Here is a 12,639-nt window from a genome sequence, read left to right on the forward strand (position 1 = left end):
TTTTACTGTTTTGATATTTTGTGATAGAACTGTGCACTGATTTGGAAAACCTCATAATTAAAATTCTGGCTTTATTTTGAAAGTAACAAGCATAAAAAGGCATCACTAATGATAAATCAATATATGTACCAACTGGATGCACACAGACTGCTGAGGAAGCTGGTACATCAAGGATGACTTGTGAATTTTCAGCCTAGATAATAAGAACAGTGATCCAAGCGACGGGAAACCAGTTTCTATGGCTGGATAGAGAGGTTAGAACAGTCGTTTATAGTCGACACCAAGTGGAAATATTCCTTGAGTATTAAGAACTGCAGATGAGGCCGAGTTAGAACTGCTTGGAGAGCCATGAAAAGCCTGGAGCATTCGGGTGCTGTTTCAGAGCCTCCTGGACGGTGGCATGTCAGAGTGGCAGTAGAGGAGCATCAACCTGGCCATACCCAAGACACAGGGAGCCAGGACAATCTGGCAGCTCTGAGGCTTTAGCTATCACACTGCAGCATACTTGCAAAGTTTGAACAATCATTCATGCACCAATCACCTTTGTAGACCTAGGGGACCTAGGTGAAAAGCCACAGAGCAAGAAATAAAAAAAAAAAAAGAACTAAGAAAGCTTTCCCAAATTAAGATTCCGGGGGTGGGGAGATTAAGTATGCCAAAGATAGAGAAAAGTTATTCCAAGAGAAAATTCCAGAAAACAAATCCCAAGCCTGGAGAAGGATACAGATAGTCAGACACAGGCAGATTGAAGGTCACCAGTTAAATTCAGCTGAAATATGTCTACTGGGAGACGTAATAAAAAGCACCTATTCCAGGCTAAAGACAAATAGAAGATTCTCGAACGTACAAGGGGAAATAAATAAATCATGAAAGTGTCCTAGTGAGACTAACAGTAGGCTTATTAGAAGAAACGTAACAGGGCAAAAAAAAGAGGGGGATAAGATTTTCATAATATTGAATCTACAAAGCTGCCAAGGAAGAACATTGCACCCAAAAAAGTTGTCCTTCGGCTACAAAGAAGAAATAAAGATAAAGACAAATATTGAGAGAATTAATCATTGCTAGATGAACCAACTCTAGTGGTGCTGGAGATTCTCCCAATGAAAGAAACAAAGCAAAAATAATGTGTAAGAAGAAATTTTTAAAGATATAAAATATACTGATAAGAGTAACAACGCTTTAATTGTGTATATATGATGCATAACCCTTTCATGTCCTGCGTGTAAAGACTAAAATCTGGGGCCCTGCGTGGTAACCTAGTATGCGCCAGGATCCAATATGGGTACCGGTTCTAATCCCGATGGCCCATTTCCCATCCAGTTCCCTGCTTATGGCCTAGGAAAGCAGTTGAGGATGGCCCAAAGCTTGGGACCCTGCACCTGTGTGGGAGACCCAGAGGAGGCTCCTAGCTCCTGGCTTTGGATAGCGTCAGCTCTGGCTGTTGTAGTCACTTGGGGAGTGAATCAGCAGATGAAGATCTTCCTCTCTGTCTTTCCTCCTCTCTGTATATCTGATTTTCCGATTAAAAAATAGACTACAATCTGAAAAACTGCATTAATATGTTAAGGCAATAAAGATGTAAAAGGAGCGTGAACTGCTGAAAATGTGGCAAGTGTATGTAAATTTTCTTACCAGTATTTTTTATTTTTGTTGTTTTCCCTACCTAATGATAATCTTAAGTTATTGTCCTGCCAAATAAATTGCTTTATCCATAAAAACATATTTAAGTGTCTTGATGACCAGGGGAAAAAATGCTTATAACAGACACACCAAAAAAAATTAACAATTTTCCAAAACACAGCAGTAAAAAGAAAACAGAATGAGAAGGAACTACTAAACCACACAGGAACACAAACAACTAGAAATCAATCATCAGAATTGTAATAATAGCACTTTACCTATCAGTAATTGCTTACATGTATAAGTGACTGTGTTAGGAAAAGAGGCGATTGAGAGAAAGAAGAGGCTTTTAGTTTAAGCAAATGGTTCTATTAATCAGGGGAATCTGACAGACTTCACCTTGGCAGAAGATGGACCAGGATGACTTCCACAGTGTAGAGTGACCACATGAGTGAAATGGCCGCCCAGGGTATACAGCATGGACCTTCTTACATCTCAAGCACGAGCGATGGGAAAAGGCCGAAACTCGTCAGTTCCCTCATACCTGAGACCTGCAGCACAGGGCACTCATTGTGGTGGGCATTCCAGACATCGTGAGGAGGTGAGGATTCACTTTCACACTGCTCAGGCCAGCATCCCACTCTGCCAGTCCTAAGGACCTAAAAGAATTAAAAGTATGTCACCTCTACAGGCATGCGTAAGCTGCAAGTGGCAAGGTGGATTGAGACACGCATTGCAAATGGAACCCGGAAGAAAGCAAGAGTAGCCACACTGAGACGATAGACCATAAATCAAAACCAGTAAAATGAGACAAGACTGGTTATTTTATAATGGTAAAGGAGCCATTTCATGGGAAACCATAAACCTTGTTAGTATGGATAAAGCCGGTACCAGCACACCAAAATATATAAGCAAATGTTAATAGTCCCAAAGGGAGAGGTCGTAAGGGCTTTATCCACCACTTTCAACAATGGACAGTCATCCAGCAGTAAAATCAGAGAAACAACACTGCAATGATCCTAGACCAAACAGAGCTAACAAACATTGGCAGACTTCCCACCCAACAGCTCCAGTTCATGTCCTTATACCTGAACTGAGGAACCTCAGTCAGGATCCCAACCATTTGCCCTTGGCTGCTTGCTAACTGCAGTGTGTTCTGCTTTTGTGCTTTCTGCTTTGCTTGCTTGGCTGGGGGAAAGCTGTGTGAGTTCACAGACCTGACAGCCTATGTGACATATGGGCAGGTCACGTAGGCAGAACACTCCTCAGAAAGGAGGCCCCTGGTGTGCTTTTTGGGTAAGACTTGCTCACTACCCCAAAGCCCACCAGTTGGTACTGTTTGAAAGTTGCTTGCTTCAAACCCACCAATAGAAGTCTGCCAACTTGCTCTTTTTTAAAGTTAACAGTTAAACTGACCAATCATAATTGTGTAATTGTGTGGAATTGGTCTGAAGTGTCTAAAAATCCTGTGCTGTCCAACTTCATGGCTGCCTACCCCCAGTTCCACTGGGCTGGGGGCAGCTGGGAGCCCAAGCTTGTCTGAATAAACCATCCTTATGCATTTGCTCCAACTTCAGACTCCTGATAATTTCTGGGATCTCAAAATCTGGGTACAATAGAACATTCTCCAAGGCAGATCGTATGGTGGATCACAAATAATGAGGATGATATGGGTACTATTTTTAAGCACAAGACTTAGCAATGAGAAACTCTGGAAGCCCTGGAACACATGAAAGATAAAGAATTCAATCCTAACACAAAGGAAGAAATTAAGAAACAAATTTTAAAATCTCTTCAAACAAAATGGAAACAAAATTTATCAAAACCTATAGGAATACAGCAAAAACAGCATTGAAAGAAAGTTTTCAGTAATCAACACCTAGACTGAAGAGCAGAAATATCTCAGCTTTACTCAAAGAACAGCAACAAAAACCACCAAGAACCTAGCAGGACCAAAATGACCAAAATTAATAAAAGAAAGAAATAGTAAAGATCAGAGTAGAAATGGTACTTACCTGGCAGGGGGAGATACCATGACCACAGAGCAGGAATGAATGAAATGGAAATAAAGTCACAAGAAAAGATCAATCAAACGCAAAGCTGGTACTTAAAAAGACAAAATTCACAAACCCTTAGCTACACTGAGGAAAACGAGAAGATTCAGACAAGAATGAAAAGGCGAAGATTACAAACCACGGAAACACACAGATTAGTTACAGATTATTAAGAATGATTATATCCAAACAAATTTAACAAGCTAAAAGAAATACACAAATTTCTAGAAGCATGGACTTTGCTATCTCTGGGTGGTACATACCTCCTGTTAACGAAAAGTCCAGAAACAGGTGACATCGCTGCTGAAGTTTACCAAACACTTAAAAAAAATGAATGCTTTAAATGAATCCTGTTTAATTTCCAAAAAATTGGCAAAGGAGGGAATTTCTCCAAACTTATCCCTTGAGGGCAGACAAAACCAAGTTGTCATACATTAAAAGAACAACACTGTAGCCCAGTATCTTTGATGAACACAGATTTAAAAAATCTTCATCAGAATATCAGCAGGCAGAACCTGCCAGGGCGCACAAGTGTTTTTCAGATCAGGTGTGATTTTTGTCAGGGAGGAAACGAAGTTACACAATCGATGAATCCAAGATATCGCATCAATAGAATCAAGACTAACTAAAAACTATGATAGTAACAATTTAAAAAACCATTTCAATAAATGCAGGAGGGGCTCTTCATAAGTTGAAATGGCTTCATAAGAGAAATCCTGAGACGATTATGGATTGAAGGAACATACCATAACACAACAAACACCAACACCAGACTTAAGGGGTCAAATTCAAAGCTTGCTCTCTGTTCTGTAGTCCGGAACAAGGGAAGGTTTTCTATTTTTGCTACTTCTATTCAACACAGGGCTCAAAATCCTAACCAGAGCGATTGGGCAAGAGAAAGTAATTGAAGGGCAATCAAATTGCAAAGGGGAATGTCAAATTACCACTACTCTAAGATGAACTGAAGTTACATATAAAAAAAACTCCAAATATTCCACACACACACACACACACACACAAAATGATGCTAGAGTGGAAATGGAGATAAGAGCGCCTCTCTCACTGTTGGTGGGAAGGGATTGCGGAGGACAGAGTGATGTTGCTTAAAAAATGTAAAAATAGAATCATTGTGAGGTTCAGCCACCCCTCTATCTGGTACATACAAATCCAAAGTAAATGGAATCAAGCTGTCGAAGAGCTGTCTGCACGCGCATGTTTTCTGCAGCACTAGGAACAGTAATCAATAAACGGAAACAATTGTGAATCTTCATTTGGGAAGAGCAGGCACACCCACACACACAATGGAATATCCCTTAGCCATAACAAGGGTGAAATCTTGTAGGTAGTGACAATATTGTTGCAGGGTTTTTGACCTCGAATGCGGCAGCAACCTCAATTCTTGTCTCACAGGAAAGAAGAATTTTCATGCGGACATAGTTAGGTTTTAAAGCAAGATTGATTAGAAAAGCTGAGAAAAGGAGACTCTCGTCCTAGTGACAGGAGGGGGTTTTGAGAGAGAGAAGACCCATGCCTCCTGCCATAGTGGCAGCAGGAGCTAAGAGAGAAAAACCCTAGACCTCTGCCATAGCGGCAGGAGGCAAAGTGGAAAAGAAAGACCCGTATTAATGATGGAGAAAGCATCTTTTAAAAGTTCACCTCAAAGGTGTTTCTTCATAAACAAAGGAGAATTGCTGGGCCCAGTTCGGTGACCTAGTGACTAAAGTCCTCGCCTTGAACATGCTGGGAGCCCATATGGGCACCGGTTCTAATCCTGGCAGCTCCACTTCCCATCCAGCTCCCTGCTTGTGGCCTGAAAAAGTAGCCAAGGAAGGCCCAAAGGAGAATTCCTGGTTTCCTAGTACCTGGGCCTGGGACAAAGGCCCAGAAAGGTGTCACCAACCAACCTCCTTGGTCCCTTTCTACTGATAAGGAGACCAGTCTGAGGCCCTCCCCTTTGGCAATGGCCAGAGACAGAATCAGACTGATACTTCAGGTGGGGAATTGGTATGTTAATGTCGTCCTTGTCTCTTGGGGAAGTGTGTTATTGAAATGTTAAGATATGCACTTGTCTCGGGAGAAACGTGCTCTGGTGAATCCAAGACATGGTGGGGAAAATAACCCTTTATATTTGAGAAAACAAAAATGATGACTGGGGGACCCAGAATACCCTAACTGCCTACTACCCAGTCTAACTCCTCTCTCAATATGGCTAGAGCAGAAAGTCGGTATGTTAGGTAAAATAAACAAGGCCCAGATTTCTGCCTCAGCTGGAGACTCAATAAAACTGATCTCCTGAAGCTTGAGAGTAGAATGGCAGTTATTAGAGCTGGGAAGACTGGGTCAGGGGAAGACAGGAAAAGTTGATTGTTCTGTGCCATGGTGGGAAGCAATAGGTAAGAACGATGTGCTTATATATTTATTAAAAAGCTGTAAGGCAGGATTTTGTGCGTTTTTCCCAATAAGAGATCCTTACCTGCACTGTCTGGGCATGCGTAGGTTTAGCTGATTTGAATGTTACACAATGAATGCATACATCAAAACATCAAAAGTTGCCCTAAGTACAAACTTTCTGTATTGCTAGACAATAAAAAAGCAAAGGAAGTAGAATATGCAGAATAATTAGGATTGGATTGGATCGATTTATACAGAAAATAAGGTGTGATGTAAAAAAGAAAAAGATGTAGCAGTTTATTGGTGAATCTGCTGGAGTCAAAGGTATGTGCTTTTGGACTGGTAGGCATTGTGGTGCAGCCAATCAAGCTGCCATTTGGGCAGCCCCAGTGTCAGAGTTCTGGTTCCAGTGTAGGCGACTTCACACTTCAGCTCCTTGTCAGTACGTGTGGAAAGCAATGCACAATGGCTCAACTGTATGAGCCCCTGCCTGCCCAGGCTTCTTCTAGACCTAGTCATTTAGAGAGTGAACCAGCAGATAAAGCGCTCTCTCCCTCTCTCAAATAAACTAACCAATAAATCTACAAAAAGACTCAGAGCACAGTGGCTCAACAAGCTAACCCTCCGTGTGCAAGTGCCAGTACTATTTATGGGTGCTGGTGTGTAGCCTGGCTGCTCTACTTCTGCTCCAGCTCCTTGCTTATGTCCTGAGGAAGCAGCAGAGGGAGATACAGGTCCCTGGGCCCCTGCACCCATGTGTGGGAGCCAGAAAAATCCCATGGCTCCTGCCTTCAGGTAGGCCCAGCTCTGGCTATTACAACTTTCTGGGGAGCGAATCAGAAAATGGAAGATCATTCTTTCTCTGTCTTCTCTCTGTAAATCTGATTTCAAATAAATAAGTCTTTACAAAAATTAAGAAGAAAGCAATGTTGGAAGTCCTCCAAGGAAACCAAGAGCAGGTGTTTCTAGAACAAACAAAAGTACCACAAAAATACTAGATTGTTAGTGATGCAACTGCTTTACTTGGTCCCTCGTGCTTGAATACCTTTCTATGTAACAAACTAATTGGTGGTTTCTGACAGGCTAACCTTAACTTCCAGAAGCAGTTCCAGGAAAGTGTTGCTTATGTTTGCAAATCCCACAAGTTTACCAGGCCAACTGGCTTTGTGTGCTCGGCCATTTTTTTCAGCCTGATTTGGTCTGAATTTACTTGCACAGCCTTATACCAGCCTCATTTATATGAGTCAATATCCTCCTATTAACCTCATTTCAGACTGTAATTGGGGCAAAGTTTATCAGACTGCAATTGGGACAAAGTTTAACTCCAGAAAAATAGTAGAAACTTATACATAGTCAGACCCCTCCCAGACCCCCACCACCACCACTCACCCACCTGTTCAATGCACCTGTGAATAACAGAGAAAATATTTTCATTAATAAGATCCATTTCCCTGCTCAGGTAGCTAGTATGACAGAACCTGATGGGTCCCTAGATGACACTTACTTGCAACTCATTTGTTCTTGCAGCTCCACTGTTAATGAAAGTGGCCTAGGCTACACCTTGGACATGGTTTGATGAGCCCAGCACTCTGTGCTCTGAGAAGGCTAGGTTACGTGCCTTCTTCCGGAGATCTGCAAGCCCCTGATCCTCCCAACTGTATCTCTGGAATGCAGGCAGGCCTTGGCTGAGGGGCAGAGCTGCTTCACTTTCTGGTAGCCCCAGGCAGGAAGTAGCCTGTTAGCCTGTCGGCTCAGCCTGTTCCCTGTGGCACGTTCAACTTTAGCTTGAAAAAGCATTGTAGCTGGCAGCAGAATCCCTCAAGGATCTTTGTTTGTGTATGTTCCTTTTCATTAATCCAGTCACTTGTTAACAGAGAGCCCCCTCTGCCACTAGGATTTTACAGAGACTGTAAAATTGGAGTAAATTGCTTTCGTTGAAACTAGGAAAATATCAACTGGCTGGGAGATAGTGGAAAAAGTTTATGTTTCTGAAGGTAAAGTTGAAGTTAGTGCACAGGATTCAAAGCAACTTAATTTCCATATGTGGTTTTACCCTCTTTTGTTGTTCTGAAAAAAAAAAAAAAGAATGATGGGCATTTCTTTTTATAACTTCCAAGTTTAAGGTGAGAGACGATTCAAATTGAAAATGGCCTGGGAATTTCCACAGCGCTCTGGAGGTTATGTTACCCATCAAACCCACGAAGCTTTAGAGTGAGTGCAGTAAAATTCCCTGCAGGTTGTTGAGTGCTGCAGCCTGGACTGACTGGGATGTACTCAGAAGGGGCAGGCTTCCGAAGAGTCAAATCTCTTCAAGGGGAGGGTGAGCTTATGAAGATTACAGCAGTCATCAGTTGGTCATTACCCGAAATGGACTTCGAAGAAATCGGTGTACTTACGGAAGCCCTTAAGGAATACTATACAATTTTCAGACACAGTCTTTTTTTTTTCTTTTTTACATTATTTTTTTCTTATTGTTTTATGAAACAGTTCCATAGGCTCTGGAATTTCCTGACCCTCTCCCTGAATTCTCTCCCCCTCCCCCATTGGTAACAGGGCCCACTAGAAATAGCAACTCACAAATTCATATAATTGAAACCCCAAGAGGAACAAAAGGTCATTACCCTGAAGTCCATCAGTTAAACTGAAGACCTATCACCCAGCTTCCCCAGCAATGTAAGTTACCCTGAGACACACACTGAACAACCTGGGCACATTTAGAACATTGCAAACATTCACCTTTCCCTGGATGCTCTCTCCACATCCCATTACTGCTAGGCCTCACCTCTCCTGGAGCTCTTGAAAGTACACAAATCAGAAATATAAAGCATCTTAGCATCGCTATCTTTATTGTCCCACCCAGGCAGTGAACAGAGCATGAAGAATACAGACATACAGGGGTCATGCTCGGGGGATCTCTGACCCAGAGTCTGCCTTGGGAAGCCAGAGAGCAAGCAGGTATTGGGAGGCCAGGAGTCGGAGTGCCAGAGTGATGCAAGCATGTGACCAAGAGAGCCCCTACCTATCGGGGGCCTTTATGGGGGCTTGTGAAGGTAGTGGTTATGAAACAACGCAATACAGCCCCCTCTCAGGTTCCAGGTGATGATAGGTGAGCATCACAGGTGGGCAGAAGGGAATGCCCAGGTAGTGGGGGATATGACTTCTAAATTGGTGACCCTGAACTAGCTGGTTACCTCCTGCACAACAGGTAAAAAAGAGTGCTTAATCCTAGTCCCACTGATGACAGTTTTCCTTTTTCTATTTTAAAATGTCCTCTTCAAACGCCTAAGGAAAATCTACATACTTGTAAAGAATTGGGCATATTGATTATATCTTCTATTTTTCACTCAAAGCTATATTGTGAATATTTTTCTCTGGGAGATACATTGTTCTTACTGTTCTTAATAGGCAATCCTTGGTCCCAAGCTTGAGCACGGAACTACCCTTTCTCCAGTCTCAACTCCAGGTTGAACAAGTTTCTCAGGAGATGCAGTTTAATTGGAAGGTGCTCTACTCAAGTAAATTATCTTAATGATATTTGTCTATCAAATTAGAGGAGAAGCAACAAGATCAATAAGATCTGTCAGGCCCCTACAGCCTGTAAGCCCAGAAAACTACCATTGGGCTTACCTACAACGTCAGCTTCCAAGTGGAAGGAGTTTCTTTACTTGTTTATCTCAAAACAGTTATCCACACATACTGGATCTTCAATACAGTACTGAATGAGTAAACAAATGAACCAGCGTCCCTGAAGATGAGGATATCTTTTCTATTTTCTTGAGTAACACAGGATAATAGAAATACATACAAAGTTCACTAGACATGATCATGGAGGATGTAGGTAACCCAGGTATTTAAAGAAAACAGGTGCCAAGTGTACACTTCCTGTTCTGATGTGATATTCAGCACGCGGTTTTGAGTGGTGAGAAACGGACCTTAAACTCATTCTTATTTGCTCAATAGCACCACTGGATGATAATGATGCCTTCTATCTAAATGGACTCTGCCTTTTTATTCAAGAGGCTACCTCACAAAGCATTAAATACAAAGTCAAAAGCTCCCTTCCTGGGGAAGCATTAAAGAGCTGGCTTTCCTGTTGGGATTATACACAGATGCACCCCATTTTCTGGGCTCACACTGATGGATCATCCTATTATAGCCAATAAAAAAAAGCTGGAAACTAAGGGTTCCATGCTTGGTAATGAGCTAGTTTCTTTTTTCTTTTCTTTTTTTTTTTTTTTTTTTTTTTGCAATAGTGATCTTTCTTTTTTTTTTTTGTCTTTTTTATTATTATTATTGATTACATTGCATTATGTGACACAGTTTCATAGGCTCTGGGATTCCCCCAACCCCTCCCCGGGCGCTCCCCATGGTGGATTCCTCCACCTTGTTGCAAGTATTATAGTTCAAATTCACTCAAGATTCTTTCATTGCAAGCATATACCAAACATAGAGTCCAGCATCTTGTTGTCCAGATAAATTCAACAGTTTCCTGGGGAGACTGTCTCTGGTCTGAAGGTAGAGCTGGCAGAATATCATCCCAATCAATTAGAAGCCCCAAGATAACATCAACAACAATTTCCAACATTATGGAATTAATTGACATGGTATTGAGTAACCAATATGTTAGAAAATGCAAGTTCTTAACCACCTCGTGTGACTACTTCATTGACATTTCAATTTTAGCATATATACAACCGGGTGCTATACACCTTTAAATGGCTGTAGAGTACTATTCAGCTGTCTCGTGTATTTTAGGATAGTCTAAGCTGGTTTATAACTCTAACAAGGCATACGTCAAAAGTTGAAGTGCAGAACAGTTTTAGGAGCGGTGTGCAGAGAAATCTTTAATACCCTAGTGAGGAGTAACTCATCTTTGTGTCCTACCTAGTAAGGTATATGTGAATCCACGCCGTCTGATTCTAAGCTTTCCTTGTTGTTCTCTATCTATTCTATTTTGTTTGTTTATTTGTTTGTTTGTTTTGGGGGCTCTGGAGCCACCCTGATGGTCATTGCAAGAGAGGATGGGGATCCAAAGTTGGAACTAAGCAAGGACCAGAGAAAGCTCCCCTCCCTAGTCCTGAAGGAAGTTTACTGTTCTTCTGTTTCTGCGAACCACTCAGGGCTCCTGGCTGTTGTTCCGATGACCTTGGATCCTGTGAAGAAGGATTTGGGCTTCTTCCATCCCATGTGGTAGATCCAAGGGGTGGATGACCTCAGAGTTCTTGGTCTCTGAAGGCATTCCAATTCCCCGTGGTCTCCTTGGCAGTGGGGATGTAGTCCTTGGTGTCCGTACTAATAGTCCTTGGTGAGGATCCTGGAGTCTCCAAGGTTGGGATACAAGCCTCCTCCTGTCCACCTGCTCCCAACTGGGGTCCCCCCCATGAGCTAGTTTCATACAGCAAATGTTTTACATCTCTGAGCTTATATAGCACCCCCTTTGGCTCAAGTTAATTATATTAAGTGAATTTGTATAGCTTTCATACCCCTAACATCTGGTCTGTTTTCTACAAAGTAATTCATTCCTTCTAAATAGGGAATTTATAAACTTAGATTCTAAAAAAATGAATTGTATTGTGTGCACTTAAGAGGTTTGCTTTCTTTAGCATTTTCTCCTGAAAGAAGTTTGCCAAGTTTATTGCAGAGAGAAAAAAAATCTTAAAAACACATCATGGGTATCTAGTTAGAAATTAAGATGTGAAATACTTGTGAAAATGCTGCCTTTTGAGAGAGTCTTCTTTTTGAAAATGTAAGATTGTCTCCATCAGAAAGCCTTTAAGAAGTCGTTGAGGTGTGTGCCTGATAACACCGGCATCTAGGTCATTCCCGGCTCCGGCAAACACAAGGGGGTCATTACCCTCAGGTTGAATGATTCCTATGATTGATCCGATATCGAACCCCACACTGATTTCCAGGGAGTTCTATTAACCCTAATAATACAGGAAGCACCGTCTTGTCACAGAATCTCAGGTTTAACCTGCGGACTTGGGGCACTGGTCTTTGCTTACCATGATGGATAAGAGTGCTCCAAGAGCTTTAAATGACTGATTCCTTCTTCTGGTTCACATCCTAGTTGTAGGTTAGACTAAAATAGGTCTTCATGACACTGTATCTCATCCTTAGATGCAGGAGAGATCAAGGAACTGCCTCCTTGCAGTACAGTGTCTACATTATAGTTCTGGAGAACAGCTATTTGGAGTCACTTCTCTTGTGTTTGGATATTAGCCCTGAGACTTGGGATTCATCTTTTAGTCTTTCCAAACTTTTGTTTCCTCTTCTGTGACACGGAGACAAGACCTGTTCCAAAGAACAACTATGGCTAGCACATGGCTAGTAGTCCCTCTCACAACCAGACACAGTAAGCAACAGGTGGAAAAAGCAGAGGATGAAGCGAATAAGTGTAAACTCAGAATAGACAGCAGGGAGGATGCAAGGAGGCAAACTCTTTGATGATCCCTGACACTCACAGCAATGTTTCATTCCTTCAAAATCCCTGTCAACATACACCACAGGCACCAGGCTCACACAACTATTTTCTTTCCGTTGTAGCTAATGAGAGCTATATTTCCAAAGTGTG

At 42.0% G+C, this 12,639-nt stretch overlaps 1 protein-coding gene across 1 annotated transcript in view; it reads left to right on the forward strand.

Annotated features, from left to right (window-relative positions):
• DPP6 (dipeptidyl peptidase like 6) overlaps positions 1-12,639 on the forward strand; it is a 797,513-nt gene that overhangs the window by 398,096 nt on the left and 386,778 nt on the right. The gene's annotated exons all lie outside the window — the stretch shown is intronic.

Source organism: Ochotona princeps, chromosome 2, assembly GCF_030435755.1.
Source record: "Ochotona princeps isolate mOchPri1 chromosome 2, mOchPri1.hap1, whole genome shotgun sequence".
In the NCBI taxonomy this organism is placed as follows: Eukaryota; Metazoa; Chordata; class Mammalia; order Lagomorpha; family Ochotonidae; genus Ochotona; species Ochotona princeps.